Source organism: Alosa alosa, chromosome 7 (assembly GCF_017589495.1).
Source record: "Alosa alosa isolate M-15738 ecotype Scorff River chromosome 7, AALO_Geno_1.1, whole genome shotgun sequence".
Lineage (NCBI taxonomy): Eukaryota > Metazoa > Chordata > Actinopteri > Clupeiformes > Clupeidae > Alosa > Alosa alosa.
The window spans coordinates 18,320,101-18,330,451 of NC_063195.1; the positions used below are offsets into that span (position 1 = coordinate 18,320,101).

A 10,351-nucleotide genomic window follows, 5' to 3' on the forward strand; every position below is an offset into this window, starting at 1 on the left:
GCTACATCAACGTGTTTTTTTTTAGTGGTAGTCCTTTTCGACAGCTAGCAGTTTGCAGTTGTGGGATCTGGATCAGCACAAAAAATATTGTCCCGCTTATAAACCCGTGGTTCTTAACATTTTGCAAGTCATAGCCCCCCAGAACTAGGGATGCACGATATATCGGCGGCCGATATATTATTAGCCGGTAAGTGAAAAAATTAAAATATTATTATCGGTCCGATAACAGAATTCTGGCCGATAATTTGCGCCGATATTTTTTTAAAGTCCTAATTTAGGCCTACGTAAGGTCCGTCTGGCTACACTGAGCTACTTGAGCTTGGTTGGCTATACTTTTTCCTCAATATGTCAGTGGTGTGAATGTATTTCACCACTCTAACAAAATCTGTGGATATGCGTTCATTTGGGAATCTGTGCATCTCAAAATCCTCTCGTGAATGATCCGCCATTTAACCTTAACAGAGCGGAGCTCAGCCCTATCTAGAGCAGTCTTGTGCTGGTGTGTTTGCACTTTACCGCGCTGGTCGGGGAAACAAATAAACAAACTCGTTAGTGGGACGAGTACATAAGTAGGCCTAGTTCTAAGTTGTGTTTTAGTATTATTTTGCATTACTTTAGCTTGGGTTTTGTATTATTACCTAGAAATATGCTAACCATTCCTGCTTCAGTCCCAGACAGGTCATCATAATAAGTTATTAAAACCTTCGGGGCTAACTCCTTTCATTTCTGCTGCAGCAGGTTGTGCGCAACAGAGTAGACGGACATAAGATACAGTCTGAGGAGTTGCAGCTTTATTCAGTTACCCGCAATTGAAACTAAACCTAAGTTTCCCTCACAAACTCTGATTTGGTCGCTATACTGTAGCTTATTCCAAGCTGAGCCGCTTATGAGCCGCTTAGTCCTAAATGAAAACGATTCAAACTCTCTAGCCACTCACTCGCAATTCACTGATGTCAGGTTCACTTAAAGGAGCCACACATACTGTAGGGCTAGGCTACTGTTATGTTGTTGACTGCCATACTATTGAGGACTATTATGAGTTCGGTCCATCATTTGGTGGTAGGTAAAATTACTGCAATAAAATTATGCTTATTAAATGCTTTCCCCAAATCACTTTTCACAAAATGTTTTCAAGAGTAATATTATCGGTTACCGTATCGGTATCGGCCACAACAAACCAATAAATATCGGTTATCATTATCGGCCCTAAAATTCCATATCGGTGCATCTCTACCCAGAACAATCAGGTTAGCGTTAGCGTAACTTTGTGGCTTTACTGCTGTTCTCTTATATCAGATTGAGATTGGAGTCTTCAGCTGAAATAACGTTACTTCATCTCAGAAGCCATCTCCATAGGGGGGGCGGATGAGGTGTCTTCTTGACCAACTATCAGCGTTATGAATGTAGGACAACGTTGTTGTGCTTAAAACTGCAATTCCTGACCATAAACAGCAATCCACATCGATTGGAACAACTATCAGCGTTATGAATGCATAGTAGGACAACGGTAGTCCTTTTCGACAGCTAGCAGTTTGCAGTTGTGGGATCTGGATCAGCACAAAAATATTGTCCCGCTTATAAACCCGTGGTTCTTAACATTTTGCAAGTCATAGCCCCCCAGAACAATCAGGTTAGCGTTTGCGACCACCAACCCCACCCTCACCAGCATGCACCCTGCACCTTTTTTGCCCAGAGACAGAACTTTGTGGCTTTACTGCTGTTCTCTTATATCAGATTGAGATTGGAGTCTTCAGCTGAAATAACGTTACTTCATCTCATAAGCCATCTCCATAGGGGGGCGGATGAGGTGTCTTCTTGACCAACTATCAGCGTTATGAATGCATAGTAGGACAACGTTGTTGTGCTTAAAAATGCAATTCCTGACCATTAACAGCAATCCACATCGATTGGAACAACCCAAGCCAAGGAGGACTATACTGTCATGACATCAAATTATTAGCCCATAAAGACTGCAGTATCATATAGCCAATTTACTGATGCTTCGCTAAAGCCAGAATGCCAATGTAGACTGACTAGTTTGAACTCTCCTCATTTTGTTTCCACTGACAGCAGTTTGCGCCACATTCATAATCAACTATTCTTCACAAGATGGTGGCGAACAATAGTAGAGCAAGGGTGATGCACTGCTCATTTTCTACTTTTTTTCTCACTTACAAAGTAAAAGATAGTTTGGTTTGTCTGCAGGAATCCTTTCCATAGGGTCTGTCTTACTCTGATGTAGCGACATTGCTCCAAGCATCTATATCGTATGCATTTTACAGTCTCAGAACTGCACTGAATGACATCATTTAGGTCCCAAACACAAATAGATCCCAAGTTGAAAAATACTGAACTTCTCCTTTAAGGTAAAAAAAAAATAGGCCTACATGGTGGTACTTTTAAATAGGAACTATACACAGTAGCATCTTTGTGGAAAATTGCAAAAAATACAATAATATTTTCCACTTTTTTTTCTAAACAAAAGTAATTACATATCTTAAATATCTGTTCAAAAACATGAATCATCCAAAGCAGACACTACCAACAATTGTACGCTACTGCATGATACTTTTTAATTATATTACTTTCTCAAAACAGTATTTTTCTTGCTCCACAACTTTAGGTAAATTTACAGAAAAATCACAAAAGTTTACAATGTCAAACGTCAAGGGGCGCCATGTTGACTTCAACGGACTAACGTTAGCTAGTTACGCAAATTTTCCTCACTAGCTATCCAAAATAGTGTGACTAGCTAGTTTATGTTAGCAGACAGATCGTTGGCATTAAGGTATACACACCGTCCTCCCATAGGCACCACAAATCCGACCGTTTGTCAGTAATAATGCCGCAATCCGTCAACTGTATCTTTATATATATCCCCGACATTTACAGAATAAAAAATAACATTGACTAAGTAAAGACATAATGCTAACGTTAGCTAGTTTACAAAGTTGTGAACACTTGTCAAAGAAAGAATATTTTGACAATTACTAATGTAGGCTCTTAACATTGCATGCTAAGCATCTTTAACTCTGCAAACACTCTGTCAGTTGTATGCAGCTGTAATCATAAATGTCCCGATGACTAATTTGTAACGTTAAATATTAGAGTAACGGTACGTTACAGGACAACTAACGAACTAATGGTGGCTAACCTATCCTAGCTATCTAGCAACACAAAATGGTACTAGCACTTACCGACGAGTTTTCCAGCGGCAACTCAAATCAGCATTCGTTCTTCTAATACTCCAGAGCTTGACCGGGTTTTGTCCAGTACACCTGAGATGCTTGTTGCAGTATGTTACCGAAGCAACGTTAACTTAGTCCAATATCAGATGAGGGTGACAGAAAAGTAACGTTATAACGAAAACAAGAAACCACAACAACACTGTCTCTAGTGGTTCGCGGTGGTTCTCTAGCTGTACTACAACCCCGCGCGTTCCCTCTTCTTGCCATCAGAACCACACAAAGCAGCGAGACATAATGGGGGTTGGGCTTCGCTGGACAGCGTGGTGGACGAAAGAGAATAGGCGCCTCCCACTAGCTGCTGCGGACTACAAATTCTTCAGCAGCACAAAATCCACCAAGAGCTTGTCAAATATAGTATTTTTTTTACCTGTCCTCAGTGTGTAATAGACCAAAAAGCTATTGTGTCATATGTCAGTTTCTGCAATATCAGTTGACAGCTGATGGTGAATGTGTCAGATTCAGAATTGTAGCTTATGGCAGGCTATCTCAGTCTGGTGTCTCATATGGCTACATATTTTGATAAATTCATTCGTTTCTAAACTGAAATGGCAGTTGCCGGAACCAAGAGGTAGAGTGATATTAATGACTGGATTGGAGGGGAGAAAGGTCTCTGAGCTAATTGATCGCTGATGCTGACTTTGGACTTTCTGAATATTTCCCCTTGAGTTAGGTGGGCTAATTTTGTCATATAACTTCTCTGTGGTGGAGAATACAGAATATCTTACCATTCGAACTCCACTAGCAGTTTAACCTTATATTGTTTTCTTATGGAGATAGGCTAGTTCATATGCTAGGTTTGCTTCCTGCGCCCTACCAACTCTTATCTGGCAAGAGCAATTAAGTATACAGTTCTCTTAATTAATCCTCCTCCTAAATCTCAACAAAAAATGTTTGGTATCTTACATTGTAACGCAAAAAAAAATCGCATTGCAAGCTACTTTTATAATGTAGTGTAATGTAAGGATGGTATCAATGGTCCCTTAGTTCAAAACTGTGAGCAGTTCAGTCAGTCACCCACGGAACAGTCAATGGACTCGTCCTGCACTTATCTGAACAAGTCACACACAAAGGCAGGAGAGAGAGAGAGCACGAGGGGGAGGGGGAATTTTTAAGCTCAGGAGGAGGAGTTAAGTGGTTGTGAATCTGCCTCTTCTCTGGCTGGAGAAACAATCCCTTTTAACCTTATTATTCACCATTGTTTTTCTACATTCAGTTATAAAGTAAAGATTGGGAGATAGCCTATCTTTTCACAAGTTTAGAAAGTTTCAATAAGCGCCATATAATTTCTTAAAATCTGCTATCTTCATCGGTGTCTTTAAGACAGAGCTTTTGTCATTGTCATTTTGGTGAATTCGTGGTGTCAGGTTTTTTTTTTCTTTTTTCAGGATTAGTGGGATGTTTTTTTCTACTGATCTAACATAGGGTAGATTTGTGCAAAGCAAAAGCCTACTCAGTACAATCAATAAACACATTTTTAAATCTGTAAGCTGAATAGGCTATTTCTTACCTACCTTAGGCTAGGCTATCTAAAAAATAGTGTAAAGCAACTAGCATAAAATTAGTGCTCACCTTGGTCATAGCTCACTAACAGAACAATCCATGCAGTCTACATTAACACTCTCTAACTCAGAAATGTATAAATAACCTCACCATCTCATTCATAAAACAATAATAATTATTCTTTTTTATCATCAGAATGACCTTTCTATTGCCCTTCTGAGTCAGCCATTTTGTTTTTGCTTCTGTGTCCTTCCTCAACCACTAAAATGTCTACTCTCCCCCTGCAGTTCCATCAGTGACCTATAGAGGGCGCTCAGTTATTGTGAGACCTTTTTTAATTTCCCCACATATGTGTTAGCTTTACGCATACATCATTCTGGAGTATGCTAGCCTAATTGTTTGCTTCTCTGGTGGAAATGTTGTCTTCATTCTTCACACCTCTTCACAGGAGAGAAGATAGGGTACTATGGGTCTGTAACTGTCCTCAGTTGGCTGGTTAGCATATAGCGAATGTTATACCTACAACTAGCATGTTGTGTTGTAGCCTTTTTAAAGCAATAAAACGGGACTGCACTAACACCGATTCTGTTCTCCAATTCATCCATCTGTAGTCCAGTTTAGCAAGCCAGTGCTGCACAGAACTGGGGACCTTGTGAAAAAGGATCGAGGCTGCAGAGACACTAAGGAGTTAAGTCAAATGATAGTCTACAATCAATGAGAAGAGATCCTTAAAATAACCTTATAGCACCACTTAAGAAAGAAAACGCTAAAGAAAGCCACAGCAAATAAGGAGAACAACACCTTCACAAGCACAGACAGTTCGACTGTGGTTGAAAATAGGTCACGCCCCCTTTCTATGCTCTGGCAAGGCGGAGTGTGTGAGTGAGAGGCGCACAGGCACAAACTGTGAAAGAGCGGGAGAGAGACAGAGAGCGAGAGAGGGAGGGGGGACAGTCACAGTGACACAAACCGGCATGTGTAGCTACAGTCAGACTATCCTACACTACACATGCCTGTCGCTTGGTGGTGTATTTAATCGGAAACAAGAGAATACAAAGAGGTCGCTTGACACAGTATAGAAAAAAAAGAATGCCCCACGATTGTAGTGTTGCTTGAATATGAGTGAAACGTTTCTTAATTTGTGGTTTATGTTAATCCACTATAATAATTTATAATTTGCAACCTTAAAGTTATTTGTTTGATTGTTAATTGTAAATAGTTTGGGAAAATATCAGGGTTACGCTCTTCTACTCCCCCCAGTCACCAGATTTCAACAGTAGCCTAAACTGTGGCGATTGGCGAAGATGGCTACATGGTAGCAAAAAGAGAATGCAGCGAATCTTGCTTGGCTATGTGAAGATTGCCACATTAGCCTAAAATCCTGTCAGCATTTTTTGTTTTCAATGATCTTCACTGTCATCAAGTGCTATATCACACTCTCAATTCACGTTTGAGAAAACCGCAAATCACGTGCTTTTAAAGACTGTTAAGTACATCAAAGCATGTATTTTTTCAGAGCTGCCGATCGGTGCCAATGCTCGCTTCGACCTGCTTTTTGCCGCGTCTTTTCTCTTGGATCAACAAAAGTATTAAGCGCCATCACGTGGCCATCGCAAGTATAATGTAAAGTCTAGTATGGTTGAATGGCTCACCCTACTGACCAGCAGGACTATCTGCACTGTTGAATGTGTTGTTTTAAATCAGTGGGCCTGGGACATCGTTGATTAATTGCATAATTCTGTGAATACTGAATGAATGAATGAATGAATGAATACATATAATATCTGTTTCTGCTATTGTGAGATTCCTGTAATAAAATGTAGGCCTATACCATTAACATGTCCTCATATGTGTTGAGGTTTCTATATATTGGTTTATTTGAAACAGTATACTTAGACTGTATCCAGTGTAAATGGCAAGTCATTTTATTAGGGAAGATGTGATTGAAGCATGTGAAAGGCCATGATTAAAGAATTTGTGGCTTTTTCTTCTCTTGAAAATGAGTTTCAAGACGAGAAACAGATTACTGTGTTTGTGTTTATTCAGTTTAAAAATAAGTTAATTTAAAAAATAGGCTAAGTTAAATTAACACTGCAAAAGCACTTTATTGGAAACAACAGCATTAATGTAAAATGATGTTAAATCAAATGAGAGATTTACAACGAGAGACTAAAACAGTCTGAGAGATATGATCAGTAACTCATAAAACTGGACAATGGTTCTAGAACCTCAGAACAGTTCCAGAGGATCTCTTGATAAGTCAGTGTGCTTGCAGCTGATGGGAACATTGATTATGTAATGTATTAATATCATAATAGGCTGAGTTTAGAAGAAAGCAGTACCTACATGCACACACAAGCGCATGGACTATACTGATTGAGTCTGTTTTTATGGCATAATTACAGTGCATGAAATTGCACTGTTCTGTTATCCAAAGTCTTCTTCTTCCCACCAAATGTCTGCGTCTAGTTCAGCTTCAACCGTTTAACTGAGAAACTCTGTTCAGACTTTATAATGTACAGTAGGTCTTGAAAAGGACACTTGAGGAATGTACTTTTCATTTTTGTAAACTTTATACTTTTTGAAATATTAACATAAATCAAGCTTATTTATCCCCATAGACTTTGCATTGGCACTATGACATCACAATGGGCTAATCAAACTGATTTGCACCTGTATCAACTGACAGCTGCTCAACTAGGCCAATTAACGACTTAGAATGCAATGCACTGCACCTCTCACCGACTGCAGCAACTTCAATGGAACCTCTTCTCTGTGTCTCTCTCCATTGAACTGGATAGCTCACTTTTCTCTTACCCACTTTCTTTCACTTCTTTTTCTTCACTTCATCCATTAAACTATCAACATCCATTGAACTGTCTACCTATGCACATCTATTAATTCACTATTAAATAATTTAGCTATTTAAACTACTCAACTATTGAACTATTCAACTGTCAGTTGTCATCAACTATGACTTCCTCTGACCACAACTGTTTCCAAATAAAAGTTTGTTTTGCATTTTAGGTTAATGTATGTTTTGCTATTTCATGCACTAGTAATTTCCTTGAAATTACATTTTCTAGTTTTCAGTTCTTCTGTGATTATCTAATTGTTGTTGCATGCTTGAGGACAGGGGAGTTTACTATTGTAAGCTGTGTAAGAGAGTTGAGATAGGACAGTGGTGAGTGTGTGGCCAGAACACACGCTCACTTATACAAGGAAAAGAAAACCAAAGCGTCATCTTGACAGGCAAAAGTCGGGTACAACATATCCAGTCTTCTTCCTCCCTTTCAGTGTTGATAATTTTGGAATGATTTGTATCGTTGTGTGCTGGAGGGTCCATTTGGGCGCCATGGCACTAGGTGGGTTGTAAACTTTGTACTGGACGAGGCTTTATGGAACAAGAGAGGACCTAGTGGTTGATTCTCTTGTTCCTGTGGCAGTACAGCCCCCCATCCACTAGGTGGCACTAGACTAAGAAGTGTACTAAGGACCAAAAGGTAAACAAAAATGGCTTATCCATTCAAGGCAAAAAGAACATGAGAATACTTTTCATTTTAACAAGTGTGAAATTAATACATTCTTAAAAGCACCTTGTGCTGGGTTCGTCTAATTAAATAATACTGATTAAACATCACCTTGTCCTTTCTCCTCTCTTTTCTTCCCTGGGTGCTTGAGGACAGGGGAGTTTACTATTGTAAGCTGTGTAAGAGAGTTGAGATAGGACAGTGGTGAGTGTGTGGCCAGAACACACGCTCACTTACACAAGGAAAAGAAAACCAAAGCGTCATCTCGACAGGAAAAACTCGGGCACAACAACGAGCTCCCTTCGAACATGCAATGATCACATGGCACGACACGAAAACAGTTTAAGCTAGCAAAAGAAAAACAAATAATTTTTTCTCTCTCTCTTAGTTTTTATTTCTCTTCCTCTCTCGTTCGCTCTATGTCATTCTCTCCAGTCTTCTTCCTCCCTTTCTCTCTCTTTTGCTCCATCTCTCTCTCTCTCTCCTTCGTGCCTTTGTGCGGTTCAGAGGTTGCTTTCCTGTGGTGTCGCTGCCGTCAGAAATGGGATGGAGGCCACCGTTGTCGTTGAGGCGTTTGGCGCGGTACGTCTCGTAGTGAATGTTGTGGGTCACCTCTTTTAGATCCTGGATGTGAGACCTAGTCCAAAAAGAAAGAGTGTAAAGGTCAAAGGTCAAATAGAGAAACATGGGTAAAGGTGTGTAAAGAATTGGTGTTGGCTTGGCTAGTGTGGGGGATTTCTAGAGGTCTGTTTAAGGCTGTAACCAAGACCTTTCACTAGTAAACACCAACAATGTTAATAGCCAAAAACACTATGAGGTGCAATGGCTTTACTGTTTCTATCAAAAAGTATGGTTAAGTCACTCACCTGATGATGAAATCTCGGAGTAGGGAGAACTCGCAGTGGTTCAGATTTTCAACTGGAGACAGAGAGAGATAGCAAGTGAGCAATGACATCTGGAACTTCTTGTCAAACCATCTCCATGCAAACAGTATCCTCAAGACAGACTGCTAAGTAAAACAACATGCAGTCTCCCTACACTGTTGCACACATGCTGCCCCTGGTCAACATCTTCTCTTGTGAGCAGTAGAGGCTGGCTAGGAGCATTTAGACTGTACACATTTGAGACACCTGAAACAATGGCCACAGCCATCAGATTGTGAACTCTCCCCATGGCCCCATTGGCTGCATTTACAGCTGGCTTTCCTGCTATCTGCTAGCTATCTTATCTGTTAGCTAACGCTATCTTATCTGCTAGCTAACGCTATCTTATCTGTTAGCTAACGCTATCTTAACTTATCTGTTAGCTAACGCTATCTTATCTGTTAGCTAACGCTATCTTAACTTATCTGTTAGCTAACGCTATCTTATCTGCTAGCTAACGCTATCTTATCTGTCCAAGATGGGTAAGGGCACAAAGTGTAAATTAAGGTTTCTTCAGTGAGTCACACACACACACACACACACACACACACACACACAAAAGGCTTCCAGCGGGTATGGTACACACCTGCTGTTTTCACATGCTGCTTTCCGTCCCAGGACCCGTTGTTGACCTGGTACTCCTTATCACTACCCACCACTGCAAAGGGCATGACCTCCTGCCGGAGAGAGAGAGAGAGAGAGAGAGAGAGAAGGGAGATGAGCAAAAGAGAGAAGAACGAAGGAAAGAGAGAGAAAGGCAGAGAGACGAGAGAGGGAGCAAGACTATGACTTTTAAAAAAATGTTGATTTAAAGAGACATGAGAGAGAGAAATTAAGGAAACACATTGTATCACTACAGGAAAGGGCAGACATGCCTGCGAGAGAGCCAGAGACGAAAAATGGACTGAGATAAAGAAGACGGAGAGAGAGAGAGAGAGAGAGAGAAGGAGAGTGTGTGTGAGAGAGAGAGAGAGAGAGAGAGAGAGAGAGTGTGAAAGAGAGATAGAGTCAGGGAGTGTGTGTGTGTGAGAAAGAGAGAGAAAGAGAGAGAGGGGAAGTTTAATGAGACATACAGTGGGTACTACTTCGAATTGTCCGGCTTTACGCATGATTCTCACGTGACCTCACGCGTCCTCACGCGTCTTTTATT

General features: G+C 40.5%; 1 long non-coding RNA gene across 1 annotated transcript in view; it reads right to left on the minus strand.

Moving 5' to 3' along the window:
* The window catches only part of LOC125297042, a 29,795-nt gene extending 26,188 nt beyond the window's left edge, over positions 1-3,607 (minus strand). The window contains exon 1 of the long non-coding RNA XR_007193927.1: positions 3,198-3,607. This is a non-coding gene — a long non-coding RNA (uncharacterized LOC125297042). The remainder of the gene's footprint in view (positions 1-3,197) is intronic.
* Positions 3,608-10,351: the final 6,744 nt, after the last annotated feature.